The sequence below is a fragment of the Pongo abelii genome, chromosome 2, assembly GCF_028885655.2.
Source record: "Pongo abelii isolate AG06213 chromosome 2, NHGRI_mPonAbe1-v2.0_pri, whole genome shotgun sequence".
NCBI classification, from domain to species: Eukaryota; Metazoa; Chordata; class Mammalia; order Primates; family Hominidae; genus Pongo; species Pongo abelii.
Genome location: NC_085928.1, coordinates 128,644,558 through 128,661,065, shown reverse-complemented (window position 1 = coordinate 128,661,065; position 16,508 = coordinate 128,644,558). Strand labels below are relative to the sequence as shown.

Below are 16,508 nucleotides of genomic sequence, written 5' to 3'. Positions count from 1 at the left end.
TGTACGATGGTACGAAGCTACACCAGGGATATACTCTGTATTAGGAATGGTGCTCTCAGCCTATCATGAAATATGTCAGTTTAAAATAGCTCTACCTAAAAGCTGTTCAAATGACATACACAAAAGGGAAAAGAAAAGTTAAATACCCTGGGGAACTGCGATGCTTAACTCAAAGGAGTGGTAAGGCCTATTTCTCTTACCCTTTCTTCTGTTATTCTGTCAATCTTCACAACCATATTTATTTTAGAATCTTATTCTATAAATTTATGCCTTGCTGCTGCCTTTATTCCCCTTTATGTCATCTGTTAAAAAAGTCAAGCAGTAGATTTTCACTCATAGGAGTAGCCAGCATGTTTATTATGGATATTTTTGTAGTTTGTCCTTCAGATGGCCCCAAATCAATAATTTACACCAGCAAAATCAAGCTTCAAATCATATTCCTGCAAGCTGAAGGATATCTCAAAGGGTTCCTTAGCTTCTGTTGCCCAAGTTGCTTATGTGTGTAGCAGTAAGATATCAGCTATAGTGTTTCTCTTCCTTCTGATCTAGGAAAGGTTGGTTCAAACCTCAATTGTCTTATCCTGTGGCAGTCTCTAAGATCTCTGCAAATTTCCAGAGGATCTTTTGTTTTATAGAAATTCTGGCATGGAAAGTTGTGGTCCCTGTATTCGTGACCCAGTGCACAATCGTTAAGTGCTATCTCAGTTCTTTAGCATGTAGACGTAGTTGTAAATCTTTGTGCTTTTCTTAATTTCCTCAAAAGGTTTCCACCAGGCAACTTATGTGCCTGGCAGATTTAACTGAAGATTTGGGAGTGGCAGTGGCCTTGGGACAGAATTGACATTTATTTTTCAGTAACACAACTTCAAGTTGAATGCTGCACATTAACCAGGTTTTCCTCCTCCTCCTCCTTTTCTTTTCCCTCCTTTCTTCTCCGTCCCATCCCTGCAGGAGCAAAATTAGTCTTGTTTTATCTCAAACACAGCAGTTCAGCCACCCTGAACCCTACAAACATTCATGCTGTTAGATTTCACCTCCCTCTTTAAGTGGGGCATTGCAAATAAAGACATTTTCTTCTTTAAAAGATGTTCTTGTATCCACTCTAAAAAAGATACATTATTTTCCACTTCTGATTTTCAGATATCACCCAAACAATCAGATTTCTGTGGGGGTTATTATAAAGGCAAAGCTCTCAACAGTGACTGTGTAATTTTGGAGAACACCAGGCTCTGGTTGGGAGATTCAAAAAGTCCAAGTATAAAATTAAGCACATCATTATTTCCTAATGTGATGTGCAGTATAATTTCATTTAAGGCCAAGTGCCAATGAATCCATTATGATGCCCTCTTGCTCACTTTTGATGTTTCACAAGAATAGAAAATTATCTGAAAACCAATCCTGTGGTTGATCAATTTATTGGTTTTTCTCTTCTGGGAAATGTATTCTGTCTAAAAAGTGATTTCAGGTATTTGTATTAAGTGGATTATTTGTATTTGCATTAAATAGATTAAAATCTCACTTTCTCCCATGCCAGATAACATTAAGAATATGGGGAAATATAAACTAACTTATTAATTGGCAGTTTGAAATCACACCAGACCTACTCTCTTTGCCTTGAAGATAAACTGGTAATAGATATATACATAGATATAGATAGATACATACTCTATTGCAATACATATTTACATATACAGTAAATGTGTGTATATATATGTATATGTGTGTATAATGCATATGTGTTTTTATACATACATATTATATATACACAATATAATATACATATAGTAAATGTAAGCACATATGGGTGTGTGTGTGTATGTGTGTGTGTGTGTGTGTGTTGTTTTTTAAAAATTAGGTGCTCGGGCAAAGAGATGTCTACTGAGAGAACGCCAGGTGGAAAGGCCCAAGACCTCAGTCCCGGGAGATACTAAAGATGAAACTAGTATTCCTTGTTAACTAGGTTTCCTTACAGACCCAGAACTCCTCTTGCTCTAGAATAGGTCTAGCTATGCCTACAACTTCATGACCATCTCCAAATCCTGTCTAACCTTAATTTGTCTCAAGATTCCCAAGTTACAGTGACTGACGTATTATTAATCCTTAGATTGATATGGTAATCCACTCATACTCCCTCATACCCTAGGACATTTTGGTACTTCTAATGAAAAGTTTATGAAAGGGAATACTATGTAGAGTTGATCTAAGATTTTTTTGGTTGATGATCCCATGAAATAAAATATTTGTTATCAAGCCACAAAAAGACATGGGGGAAACAAATGCATATTTAAGTGAGATAAGTCAATCTATAAAAGTTATTATATACACTGTCTGATTTCAACTAAGTGACATTCAACTCCTTTGGGTGAACACAAAGGAGTATGATTTCTGACTCATATGGTAAGAGTAAGTTTAGTTTTGCAAAAAGCTTCCAACTGTCTTCCACAGTGGCTGTACCATTTTGCATTCTCATCAGGAACAAGTGAGAGTTCCTGTTGCTCCACATCCTCACCAGCATTTGGTATTTCCAGTGTTTTTGATTTTTGTGATTCCAGTAAGTATACATGCTAAATATTTTCACATACATGATTTAATTTAGTTCTTCAATAATCCTGTGTTGTATATTATTATTCCTATTTCTTTTAAAAATAAGAAAACCAAGATTGAGAAAATTTAGGTGACTTTCTCAACTTTTCAGGGCTGCTAAATTGCAGAGCTGGTATTTGAAACATAAGTGTCTTTTTCTACTCTATTGTGTTTTATAGAGATTATCATTTGTTTGTTTGTTTACACACACCAGCACCTGTTTACTCATTTTTGTTACTCCTGGTAGCAGCCCTGATTTTCTTTTGGTGATCCACTGTCCCTGCTTCCCTACTTTTCTTTCCTCTCTCCACCTAGACCATCCTCAGTACATTGGGTTCCAGCAGAAGTGACTTCCCTCCCAGTTCCAAGTGAAGAAACTTGGCCAGGTTTTGTACTGTATTGTCCTGAGAACAATATTTGTTCATGAATGGCTTCGTAATTCATGGTAGATTATTTAGAATAAATTTGGCTCAATTCTGGGTGTGTCGTCTAAACTTCTGGGGAGGTGAGGTTCCTTTCTTCCCACTGGTCTTACATCTGAGATATTGTGAGGTTGGAGTGGTCATAGCCATCTTCTTTCTCACCATGGTTCAGCAGCCAGGAGACAGGGAAAAGCTGAGTACTAATGACCTGACTTGATTTCTGATATTATCATATCTGATGCTAAATCTACGACTGGGAATTACTTATATAAGCCGGGAAATTTATTTGCTTTTGAAGCTTAAGCTAGTTTGATTAAGATTTTTATGTCATTTGCAACAGAAGTTGTCTATCCCAATATTTTTTCCTAGTTTAAGATAAATGTTATGTGAATGTACCTTTGTTAGAGAGTTGTACTTTATATAGGTATAGCCCTTCACTTTTTCATCATTTTTAGGCTCCTTTTTTTCCTGTTCCTATTATGTGCTTTTAGATTTGGGTATTCTCAAAACTCTTGTTCTTTTAACCATTCTGTGCACTCTTTCTCTAAGCTGACACATCTACTTCCTTGGGTTGACTGGTTTCCAAATGGCTATCTTTAAGCCTGTTTTTCTCCTTAATACCAGACCTCCATTTCCACATATATATATCCTTTTTGCATACCAAATGTAATATGTTCAAAACCAAATCATATGTATTTCCCTTCACAATTATTTATTTTACATTCTTTATCTCTATTGTGAAAGTCATTATTTGCTTAGTCAGTCAGTAATCCAGTCTAGAAACTTTTGAGAGTCATTCATGTTATTGCATGTATCAGTAGTATATTTTTAAGAATTGCTCAGTAGTGGCCAGGCGCAGTGGCTCACGCCTGTAATCCCAGCACTTTGGGGGACCGAGGCGGGCGGATCACGAGGTCAGGAGATCGAGACTATCCTGGCTAACACGGTGAAACCCCGTCTCTACTAAAAATACAAAAAATTAGCTGGGCGCCTGTAGTACCAGCTACTCCGGAGGCTGAGGCAGGAGAATGGTGTGAACCCGGGAGGCAGAGTTTGCAGCGAGCCGAGATTGCGCCACTGCACTCCAGCCTGGGTGACAGAGCGAGACTCTGTCTAAAAAAAAAAAATAATAATAATAATAATTGCTACAGTTTGTTTAGTCATGTTCATATGTTCATGTTTGAGGGCATTTGGATTGTTTCCAGTTTATGACAATTATGAATAGACTGCTATAAACATTGTATACAATTTATTTTCTTTTCTTTCTCTCTCTCTTTTTTTCTCTCCTTCCTTCCTTTGCTTTCTCATGTGTGTTTTCATTTTTCTTGAGAAAGTACTTAGAAGTGGAATTGATGGGCCATAGAGTATGTTGCTTACAAAACTAAAAGAAACTGCCAGACTTTTCTAAAATGTTTGTTTCATTTTCCACTCTCACTGACAATGTATGAAATTTTGGTGCTCCACATCATCACCAACAGTTAGTGTTGTTATCTTTTTTATTTTAGCCATTCTCGTAGTGTGATTTTTTATTTGTGTTTCCCTGATGATGACTCATATAGAGTACTTTTTCATGTGTTTATTGGCCAGCTTATATCTTTTTTGAGACATTTACAAATCTCTTGCCTATCTAAAAGATTAGATTGTTTATATTTTGATTATATTAAGCTTTTGAAGTTTAAAAAATATTTCTAGATACATACCCTTTGTCAGATATATTTTTCAAATATTTTCTCCTGTGACTTGTCTATTGTTTTTTTAATGGTGTATTTTGAGGCCTGAGTTTTTCATTATAATAAAGTCTAATTTAGCATTTTAAAAAAATCATTATTGCTTTCTGTGTCCTATCTGAGAAACTTTACCTATCAGGCAAATAAGCTTCTATGTAATCTAAAACTTTTATAGTTTTAATGTTTGCATCTAGATTTATGAGCCATTTTGAGTTAACTTTGAGTATAGTGTAAGGTAAGGGTCAAGGTTTATTTTTTCCACGTGGGTATGTAGTGGTACAAACACTATTTATTAAAAGATTTTCCTTCCTTCATCAGATTGATTACGTTCCATTGCCAAAAATCAAACGACAATATACTTGTGAAGCTTTATCTGGGCTCTTGATTCTGTTCTGCTGATCTATTTGTCTACCCTTATACCAGTTACAAATGGTTTGATTACTGTGGCTTTATAATAAGTGTTGAAATTATGTAGTATAAATATAAGTGTTTTTCCTTTTCAAGATTACTTCAGATATCACCTAAAGGTCATTGGCAATTCTATACAAATTTTAGCATTGATATGTCAATTTCTACGAAAAAGATCTACCGCCATTATGATTTGGGATTAATACACATATAGATTTATTCTGGGGGAACTAACATCTTAACAATATTGGCCCTTTCAATCTGCGAGCATGGTATTTAGGTCTGTCTTCTTTACTTTCTCTCAGCAGTTAATATGGTTTAGCTCTGGCCCCTACCTAGATCTCATCTTGAATTGTTTTTTATTTTTTTAATTCTTGTATGTTTTGTAGAGTTGGGGTTTCACTATATTGCCCAGGCTGGTCTTGAACTCCTGAGCTCGATCAACCTGCCTGCCTCAGCCTCTCAAAATGCTACTGTGCCCAGCCCTCATGAATTGTAATTCCCATAAATCCCACATGTCAAAGGTGGGACTTGGTGGGAGGTGATTGGATCATGGGGGCAGTTTCCCTCATGCTGTTCTCATGATGGTGAGTGAATTCTCACGAGATCTGATGGTTTTATAAGTGTTTGACAGTTCCTCCTGCACACACGCTCTGTCTCCCTTGTCACCATGTAAGATGTGCCTGCTTCCCCTTCTGCCACGATTTAAGTTTCCCGAGGCCTCCTCAGCTATGTGGAACTGTGAGTCAATTAAATCTCCTTTCTTTATAAATTACCCAGTCTCAGGTAGTATTCCTTATAGCAGTGTGAAAATGGACTAATATAGCAGTATTTTGTAGTTTCGGTGTAGAGGTCTTTTGTTAAATTTATTCCTAAGTATATTATGTGTTTTGATGGTATTGGAAAATTTTCATTTTCCAATTTTTGATGCATATGTATATATAATATTAAGCTTGTATGCTGTGACATTGATAAATTAATGTATTACTTCTGTGAGTTACATTGTAGATTGTTTAGGACTTACTACATAAACATTCTTGTCATCTGCAAATAGAGAAAATTTTACCTCACTCTTTCTGAACTTTTGTTTCTTTTTCTTGACTTTTTGCACTGAAGACCTCATCTTAAAATACAAATCTCATAGCAACACTTTTTTGCTCAAAAACTTTTGAATGCGCCACCATTGTTCCCAAGATCAAATATAAACTCTTTTTTATATTTGATCTGCTTCCAGACTTTCTCCTGCTTTAACTTCCCCTGAACAATGTGTTTCCTGTGTCACATTTAGCTACTGTTGATACCAAGGTACACTTTTTTTTCCTTTATGTACTCAAATAAGATGCATTTCAAAACTGAAATGTAATTTAATGTATTTCTCTCTGCAACATCTCCCAGATCCTATTATGCTGATAGCGCATCGTATGTCAAAGATTAGAAGAAAAATAGTACTCAGCATTCCTGGGATATGGTGAGCACATTTACATACTTGTGAGTTTTTGCTCAAACCGTTTTATCATATGGAATGTCTTTGCTGTTGAAATTCTGCTCATTCTTCAAGGAACAGTTTAAATTCCACTTTTTTTTCCGAAGCCACTGTTTATTTTGGCAGGTTGAAATTTATTTTCTGTCTTCCTATATTTCTATATAGAATTAATCAAATTTTTACCTTATTATAATACTTATAAATTGTGCTTTGCATATGTTGCATTACATGTCCTAGTCATCTCTATCTTCCCTGGTTCCTGGCATAGCTGATGATTGTTTACTGAATACTGCTGTCAATGATTCTCTCATATTCGAATGTTTTATGGATAGGCAGTCTCAACATGAATAGGAATATATTAGCTTATATAGTCCTGTACTAATAGGAATATATTAACTCATTATGTTAATGAATTGGGTGTGTGAGGCCATTTAATCAAATAATTTGTATTACTAATTATCTCTAGGCCCAGAGGATCCTGTTGCCTGTGACAAACCCTTGGGGATCATCTTTGACTTCTCCTTATTTCTCAACCCGTTATCCAATTAGTCTTTAGATTTAATTCTTAAATGCCTCCCACAAGTATCCATTTCTTTCCATTTAACAGCACCTTATTCAGACCACTATAATATCGCCCTAGATTACTGTAACAGATACTTCCTGCTTTCAGGTTAGTCCCTCTTCAATCCCTTTCTCTATGTTACCAGGTGGATCTTTCTATAATGCAAATTTGACCGTGATGCTCTCATGCCTAAAGCCATTTTAGTGTGCCTGGATCCCAAAGGTTATTTTGACAATTACTTTCCAGCTGTGGAGACTCCATAAAAGACTATTTTCAGATTTCTTCCTTCATTTTGGGGACAGGGTGGAGTGTTTCTCTTCTCTGGTGACAAAGAGATTGCATGATGGAGATAGGCAGCAAGAAGAGAGATGGGGGAAAAGGAGAGAGGGAGAAGGAAAGAGAATGTCACTGATACTGTAATATTGCTTGTGTCTGTTCTGCATAATGTAGTTTCTAGCAAGGCAATTAGCATGCAGATCATCTGCACAGGGTCCCACATGCATTAGCAATTGAACACCAGCTTTCCAAACCCTTTTCTGCTTCTTCACAAATCCGCACACCTTCTGGCTGATCTGACATAGCCTCGGTTCAGAATCCATTAACTGGAGATTTAGGCCATGAGCAAAAATAATTGTGTATGCTTATGATTAATGGGAAAGCTATTTCAAAATTACAAGGCACCATACTGGCTAACTACTATTAATTATTTTTATCATTATTATACTGAGAAACCATTTCATCAGACCAGAAGCCATTGTTCAAATTGGCTTAGGTAGAAAGTGTCTGTGCATCATTTTGAAAAGCAAGTGTTTTGTGATGTTTTTGATTTATGAATATAATCATCATAAACATGGCCAATAGTGTGTGCTTATATTAAATACCCCACTGCAGTAAGTTATTTGAATGTCTTAATTTACTTAATCCTCACAGTAATTGTATAAAGTAGGTACGATTACTATCTCTATTTTATAGAGGAGAACACTGAGGCACAGGGGTTAGGTCATGCACAGGTGGTAATTGATAGGGCCTGGATTAAAACAGGCAGTCTCATGAGTCCACACTTGAGTTCTTACCCTGTACTTACCTATCTTAGGAGAGGAGATTACTTATTAGGACAACTCTTTGTTGTCATAGTCAGGAACACCCTGGCCTATGCTGTGTGTTGAGAACTAGTAGAGCAGATAGGTTGACTGATTCAGGGTTGCTAAAAAAGAACCAGAAAGACAATATATCTGATACCCATACCTATCTAGGATAAATTCAGTAGTTAATATTGTGTCCGGAATTGGTGGGTTCTTGGTCTCACTGACTTCAAGAATGAAGCCGCGGACCCTCGCGGTGAGTGTTACAGCTCTTAAGGTGGCGCGTCTGCAGTTTGTTCCTTCTGATGTTCGGATGTGTTCGGAGTTTCTTCCTTCTGGTGGGTTCGTAGTCTTGCTGGCTCAGGAGTGAAGCTGCAGACCTTTGCGGTGAGTGTTACAGCTCTTAAGGCAGCGCGTCTGGAGTTGTTCGTTCCTCCTGGTGGGCTCGTGGTCTCGCTGGGTTCAGGAGTGAAGCTGCAGATCTTCGCGGTGAGTGTTACAGCTCATAAAAGCAGCGTGGACCCAAAGAGTGAGCAGTAGCAAGATTTATTGCAAAGAGCAAAAGAACAAAGTTTCCACAGTGTGAAAGGGGACCCGAGCAGGTTGCCAATGCTGGCTCGGGCAGCCTGCTTTTATTCTCTTATCTAGCCCCACCCACGTCCTGCTGATTGGTAGAGCCAAGTGGCCTGTTTTGACAGGGCGCTGATTGGTGTGTTTACAATCCCTGAGCTAGATACAAAGGTTCTCTACGTCCCCATCAGGTTAGTTAGATACAGAGTTTGGACAGGCAGGTTCTCCAAGGCCCCACCAGAGCAGCTAGATACAGAGTGTCGACTGGTGCACTCACAAACCTTGAGCTAAATACAGGGTGCTGATTGGTGTGTTTACGATCCTTGAGCTAGATACAGAGTGCCGATTGGTGTGTTTACAATCCCTGAACTAGATATAAAGACTCTCCACGGCCTCACCAGACTCAGGAGCCCAGCTGGCTTCACCTAGTGGATCCCGCACCGCGGCTGCAGGTGGAGCTGCCTGCCAGTCCGGTGCCATGCGCTCGCACTCCTCAGCCCTTGGGTGGTTGATGGGACTGGGCGCCGTGGAGCAGGGGGCGGCGCTGGTCGGGGAGGCTTGGGCTGCACAGGAACCCATGGAGGTGGGGGAAGGCTCAGGCATGGCGGGCTGCAGTCCTGAGGCCTGCCCCGCGGGAAGGCAGCTAAGGCCCGGCGAGAAATCCAGCGCAGCGCCGGTGGGCTGGCACTGCTGGGGGACCCAGTACACCCTCTGCAGCTGCTGGCCCGGGTGCTAAGTCCCTCATTGCCCCTGCCGGCAGAGCCGGCTGGCTGCTCCGAGTGCGGGGCCGCCAAGCTCACACCCACCCGGAACTCCAGCTGGCCCGCAAGCGCCACATGCAACCCGGGTTCCCACTCGCACCTCTCCCTCCACACCTCCCTGCAAGCTGAGGGAGTGGGCTCCGGCCTTGGCCAGCCCAGAAAGGGGATACCACAGTGCAGTGGTGGGCTGAAGGGCTCCTCAAGTGCCGCCAAAGTGGTAGCCCAGGCAGAGGAGGCGCCAAGAGCGAGCGAGGGCTGTGAGGACTGCCAGCGCGCTGTCACCTCTCAATATGATCTAAGAAGTTTAGTGAAATCTGGTTGAATCTGGAAGTTTCAAGGGTCTAGTTTGAGGGAGGGAGAGTTAGAACACGGTTGTGGGCAGTTAGATTACCAGCAAATAAAAGCTCTCCAATTTGTAGGCCACAGTGAAGGGGAGCATTCTGGAAGCAGAGTCTGAGAAGAACTTGGCTGTGGCACAGAGCACAGTAGTCGGCTGTACTGGCTTTGGCTTTGGGAATCATACGGAACAGGGACTCAAGCCTGGCTTCACCATTTACACTGTGAATTTGGGCAGTTTTCTTAATCTCTTCAAACTTTAGTTTCCTCATCTGTAAGAAGAGGTTAAACCTCCCTACCTGGAGGGGTTATTGAGTGTATTAAATGAGATGAAGTTTATAAGGCACCCAGCACAGCTCGGAGGCAGAAGTGGGCACTAGGGAAGTCCCTTTTAATGATAATGAACACAGTCTGACAATGAAGATAATAAAATACTGGGTACCTAGTTGAATAGTTTGTGGTTCAAGTCTGGATCCAATCCCAAAGCAGAAACAGCATAAGTACTTTGAATAAGGGGTTTAATAGAAGGCTGGGCAAGCAAACCTGCCACACCTAGCAGATATGGGCTGAGAAGGTTACATCCTGACCTGCCATGGGTATCCTAGGGCCCCAATTTACATCTCCACCACAGGCAAGATGGCAGGCTTTTTGCAGGTACTGACTACTGCTAGAGAAATAGTGCCTATGGTATTGCCAAACACTGATTGGGACATATGCTGGATTATGTTGCTAAATCTACATAATCATCATTTCTTTCTAAGGCTGGGTCTGTTCCCCAGAATTCCTTTTCCTCTATAGGTCAGAGTTAGTGTTTACCTCTGGGAGGAACTTACAGAGATTTGGAAAGCAAAAGTGAAAAGAAGCCATCATTTTTGGGAGCTCTTGACTGCCAGACATGGTTGCTTTGCAGAGCTCTTCCTGAGTCCCTTTTTGGGTTGTGAAGCCAGAGGTAGTGGTTCCTTGGAGTTCCCCACGAGCCCTGCTTTCTTTACCTGCTCTAGCACTTCAGGTTGAAATTATAGTGGCAGTTTCCCTGATCCTCCAGTTGAAGCCTCCAGATCTTCACCCTTGTAGCTTCTTCCACTTTCCTGTAAGTCCTGATTCCTATATCAAACCATCTAATACCATGATATTGTAGTAACTCAGTTTTTCTGATTAAACTGAGAATAACAAAGCCTGTTACTCATTTGCTGCCCATGAGGTGCTTGGCTATCTAGAGGAGGGGTTGGAAAACTTTTTCTTAAATTATGATGTTAAATATTTTAGTTTTTGCAGGATATTGCATCGATGTTACAACTATTCAACTGCTTAGCTCTGCTGTTGTAGTGTGAAAGCAGCCATAGATAATACATAACAAATGAGTGTAGCTGTGGTCCAATGAAACAATTTATGGACCCTGAAATTTGAATTTTATATAATTTTTATATGTCACAAGAGACTGTTCTTTTTTTTCCTTACCATCAGAAAATGTAAAATTTATTCTTAGCTCTCAGGCTGTACAAGAACAAGTGGTGAGCTGGTTTGGGCCATAGTTTGCCAACCCTTCATCTAGAGCAGGGCTAATGAAATCAGCCAGACCTGAACATAAACCTTTGCATGTCTCTTACTATGTGATGTTGGACAATTTATTTAATCTCTGAGCCTCACTTCTAAAATAGAGACATTTACAGAGACAATATAGACAGTATAGTGTAGAGTGTTTGTTTTGTGAGGATTAAATAAGGATACACGTAAAATCTTTTGCTGACTATTAGACACATAGCTCATGGTATATCATTTCTCATTGTTACTGTTGTGCAAGGAGCCACTATTTATTTGGTGCTTGCCATGCACTTACACAATTAAAAGGGAACTGAGGACAGTCTGCAGCCTTTGGGACTTGTACTGGTTTTTGCACAGGAAAGGTAAAATTATATCCAGAGAAAATAACAATGAGAGAACTCTTAAGCCTTTTCAAATTATCTACCACATTTGAATTAAATATGTTAATACAGAATGCTTGTCAGAAATTCAGTCATCAAGTAGATTGTTACTAGCAATTCCTCTGGCACAGCAATGAGAGTTAGGAACAGGGGCATAGGGATTGGAAAGACAAAAGAGGCAGAAGAATGGGAAACTTTAACTTCATTATATGATTGCTTTTACATGGAGGGATTACAGGTGATGGTTAATTTCTTAGTGTGTTTATTTCTCTTCAAATAAAATGTTAAAATTATGCTATGGATGAATATTTAAAGATAATTCTATAATAGATCAAGAAAACATTATATTATAAATTATATAAGCCCAGAGTATGGTGTCAGACTGCAAGATTGGCCCACCTATCCTCAACAATGGCTTGGCCAATTTACGGGACAAGTGCCTCCAGATAATTGACTCTGTGGTCGATTTTCTGTACCTGGATGTAACAAACAGGGACCCTCCTCTTTAGGACAGTCGGTTTTTTGCAGTTTGTTCCCAACATCACATTTGGCCACACTGTGGTAGAAAGCCTTCAAAAGCAGCTAGGTCAAGACTCTTTTCTTTGACATGCACATGAGAGGGTTTAGGCTGTAAACAGTGGGTAAAGCCAATGACTGGAGCAGGCGCCAATCAGTACACCACCTTTCATCTTGAGGCTACTGAGAACCCAAGGGCCTTGATTAAAGACATTTGGGAGAATCGGATGAATGTTGGCCTTGCCATTAAACTGGGAACTACAGTTGAGTATTTGGCACTGTGCACTAATAAAATAGATATGGCCTTGATAATGACAATGGAACCTGGATTTGGAGAACAGAAATTTATGAAAGACATGATGCCAAAAGTTCACTGGTTGCAGACCCAGCTCCTATCTTTGGATATAGAGGTGATGGTGGAGTAGGCCCTGATACTGTCCATAAGGGTGCAGAGGTAGGAGCTCACATGACTATGTCTGGCAGTGCCATTATGAGGAGCAAAAACTATAGATCTGTGTCAGTCTGTTAAAAATGTCTGCATGGAAGCTGCTCAGAAATGTTCTCTCTTTTTTTTTTTTATTTTTTTATTTTTTTGAGATAAAGTCTTACTCTGTCATCCAGGCTGGAGTGCAGTGGCATGGTCTCGGCTCACTGCAACCTCCGTCTCCTGGGTTCAAGCAATTCTTCTGCCTCCGCCTCCTGAGTAGCTGGGATTACAAGAGCCTGTCACCACGCCTGGCTAATTTTTTGTATTTTTAATAGAGATGGGGTTTTACCATGTTGGCTAGGCTAGTCTCGAACTCTGACCTCAAGTGATCTGCCCACCTCAGCCTCCCAAAGTGCTGGGATTGCAGGTGGGCGCCTGGCCCAGACATATTCTCTTGATTGATGAAAACACAAGGAGCTCAATGTTTCTGCTCATGAAATCTTTTTACTGGATAACAGGAATATTGACTGGCAAATCATATTGTAATTGAGGCAGTACTGCTTTTCTGAGCAATTATTTATTCCAATGATTAAAATCTATGGTGTAGAATGTTCTGAGATTAGAAATTGGTGTGTGTAACTACATTTTTAATGATGCAATTTGAAGATTAGTGTGGTGAAATACTCAGTTTTTACTGGAATACTTGATTTTTATAAATAGTAATACATGGCTGTATTAAGGTTACAAACAGAAATGTGTCTTAATGACTAATAAGGGCATATTGGCTACTATAAAAACAACTTTTTCTCTGTATTTCTAAAAATAATTTTCTGTTTTTTCTCAGTTGTTTTCCAAAAGCAAAGGAAGTCTTTATGTTTTTCTTATTTCATGTTATTTTTGATTTATTCATATGCTTGATGAAATGAGTAAAGTAGAATTTTAAAATATAAGCTTCGGTGGGATGGCATATCGTATTTTTGCATCTGAACATTTATTTTTCACTTTTCATCTTATAGTTGATTAATAAAAACTGTAAAACAATATATGAAGCCCAGGGATTCTAAAATACAGCATAGATTTTATCAGGGTGTTTTCTTTGTCAAAATAGGTTATTCATTGATTCCTCCCCATCCCAGGTTTTCTTAGTCTCACCCACCATTCTTAAGGATATTAAATAAGGCTGTTGTGTTAGCTCTGAGTAGAAGGGAAAAGTAAAGCCTCTATTTGGAAGCAATATTGGGTTGAATCCCAACTGCCCCTTCTAGCTGTTTGACCTTTATCAAATTACCTAACTTTTTTTGCAGTTCTCTTAACTCATTTAAATACTGAATGTAATTATGAAAACTGAGGGGTTGTGTTGAGAATTAAGAGGTAACACTATATATGCAAAGCTTCCAGTACTATTTCTAGAATTTAGAGGATGTTCAATTGAAAGTGGCTAGCATTATATAAATTTATGTTTTGTGGGTTATAAAGTATTTTGATATATTTTCATTAAATCTATAAATCACACCTGTAAGTGGTGACAGGGCAGATATTTTGTTCCTCATGTAAAAAATGAGGAAACGAAAGCTCAGCAATAGGATGGCACTGTGGAAAGAATTCAGCAAGGCACGGGATTTCTGGTCTGTAGTCTTTTTACAAACAGAGCCCTTGAGAAGTAGGTAAGGCAAAAGAAGCTTCTTTTAGTTAATAATGTCTTATTTCCAGCCTAACTTTACCCTGTACCTCAACCAGATGGCTGAGGAATATTCTGGAACTATGGATCTTGACCCTAAGGGATATGTATTTTATTCCAAGAAAGAACAGGCAGGCTAAAACATGACAGGGTACAGAGTTAATACATAAAGTAAATTTTTATAACTGTGTTCAAAATTATACAGTGACTACCAATATGTGTCAGCTACTTCAGCGTTGTAAATACTATTGCTATGTAATAATTATGGCAAAAAATACCAGGACCAGTATCATTAAACTTCTTGAGGCTACTGTCAGTTTTGAGAAATAAGGTTTGAAAAAGAAGAGTGCCAACATTTGAGCATAGAATAGCATTAAAAAACCCTTTCTTGTTTTTTTTTCTTTACAAGGTAAAAATTTATTTCTTAATGTTTGTTTTTATTTTAGCTTATGAAAGATTTGCACGATGAATAATAAGAGACATTTAATCAAATCAAACAATATGAAGCATGTAGAAACAATTTAATTAAAAGCTTATATAGAAGATGATAATATCAGATGTGATAAAGATATGAGTTTATTTGCCTGGAAAACTTGGATTTGTCCTTTGTTTTCTTTTTTTTTTTTTTAAATAAATGTACAGTAAAACTACCAAAAAATAAATTATATAAGCACATCTAAAAAGAAGTGTAAAAAATATTCTAAAGTGTTAAAACTAGTTTGGCTACTGTTTATCCTTCAGCTTTCATCTCAAATGTCATACTTCCCATGAGAGAATTTTCTTGATCTTTCTATCTAAAATAGCCACCCTCCTCCATCCCTCAGTTACTGTGTCTTGTTACAACTACTTTTATTCTTCATAACACTTATTACTATCTGACATGATTTATTTACCTGCTTATTGTCCATCTTTCTTCCACTAGAACTTAAGTTCCAGGAAGACAGAGGCCCTCCCTGTTTCCATGTGTTTTAGAACGGCATGCTTTTGACAGATAGGTTACCCCACCTTTACTGGGCAGGAAAGAAAGTAAAGCATCAGTGTTCTAGAAGGTCAGACTGCTACAGCATCTGCTGCTGCGATAGCAGTCTTCTTTGTGCCTGGCTGTATTCATGTTTTTTTCCTTGCTAACTTTTAAGGAAGAGGAAGCATCTGGAAAATTGGCCTGACCACAGAAAATAATAAAGCACTTATACTTAAGGCAGATGGTATTGTCAAGTAACAACATCTGCAGGTGAAAAATCCAGCTGACAACAGGGGTAACTGTCAAAATATTTAAAGATGGTCCATGTCATTTACTGCAAATTACATCTTCATCCCTGCTAAATGTATGATTCAGTCAGCAGATAATGATTGACTTTTCCCTCGGTGCATAGAGAATTCCTGGACTCCTTTCACCCACTGGAAATTAGAATTGGCTTCAGTGCTAGGCTGTTTTTTGTGGGCCCCAAACAGGAGTGTTTCCCTGAAAAGCTTTTTTAAGATTATCACACCTTAGGAAAGAAATGCTTTTAATATATTAAGTTTCAGTGAGTATGTTTAGCAATAGACTTGCTGGAAGCCTCTAATCTGCTTTTCTTCCAAAGGGCTATATCTTATTATCTTTAAAATCATCTTCAAATGTCCTGTTAATATCCTGGAAATGAGGCAGAATGGTTAGAACCACAAGACATTTCACCCTAGAAGACTTAGCCTTGCTGACTAATGCATTTGTTTGCTCAATTAGAGGAAGGAAAGGAAGGCAGAATAGAAGGCTGCCCAAATTAAACCCTTCATATAGATTAACTCATGAGTATTGAATGACTCCTAATTGCTTTTCAAAAGAAGACTCACGATTTATTACATTTGAGTCCTCACACACTGTTGGGTTGTGGATGCTTCTCTGATACCTATAAGCTGATTAGTGTTTTTGCTCAGGTAAAAATGAGCCTACATTTTATCTGCTGTTTCTTCCGAATAGGAAATATATTCTGATATCTCAAAGCTATTCCTGTCTCATGGGGGAGTTTGTCTCATATAGAGAGGAAAATATGT

At 38.7% G+C, this 16,508-nt stretch overlaps 1 protein-coding gene and 1 pseudogene across 1 annotated transcript in view; both read left to right on the top strand.

Annotated features, from left to right (window-relative positions):
* LRRC3B (leucine rich repeat containing 3B) overlaps positions 1–16,508 on the top strand; it is an 873,839-nt gene that overhangs the window by 162,144 nt on the left and 695,187 nt on the right. The window lies entirely within an intron of this gene.
* Positions 12,228–12,932, top strand: LOC100437728 (ribulose-phosphate 3-epimerase-like protein 1; annotated as a pseudogene).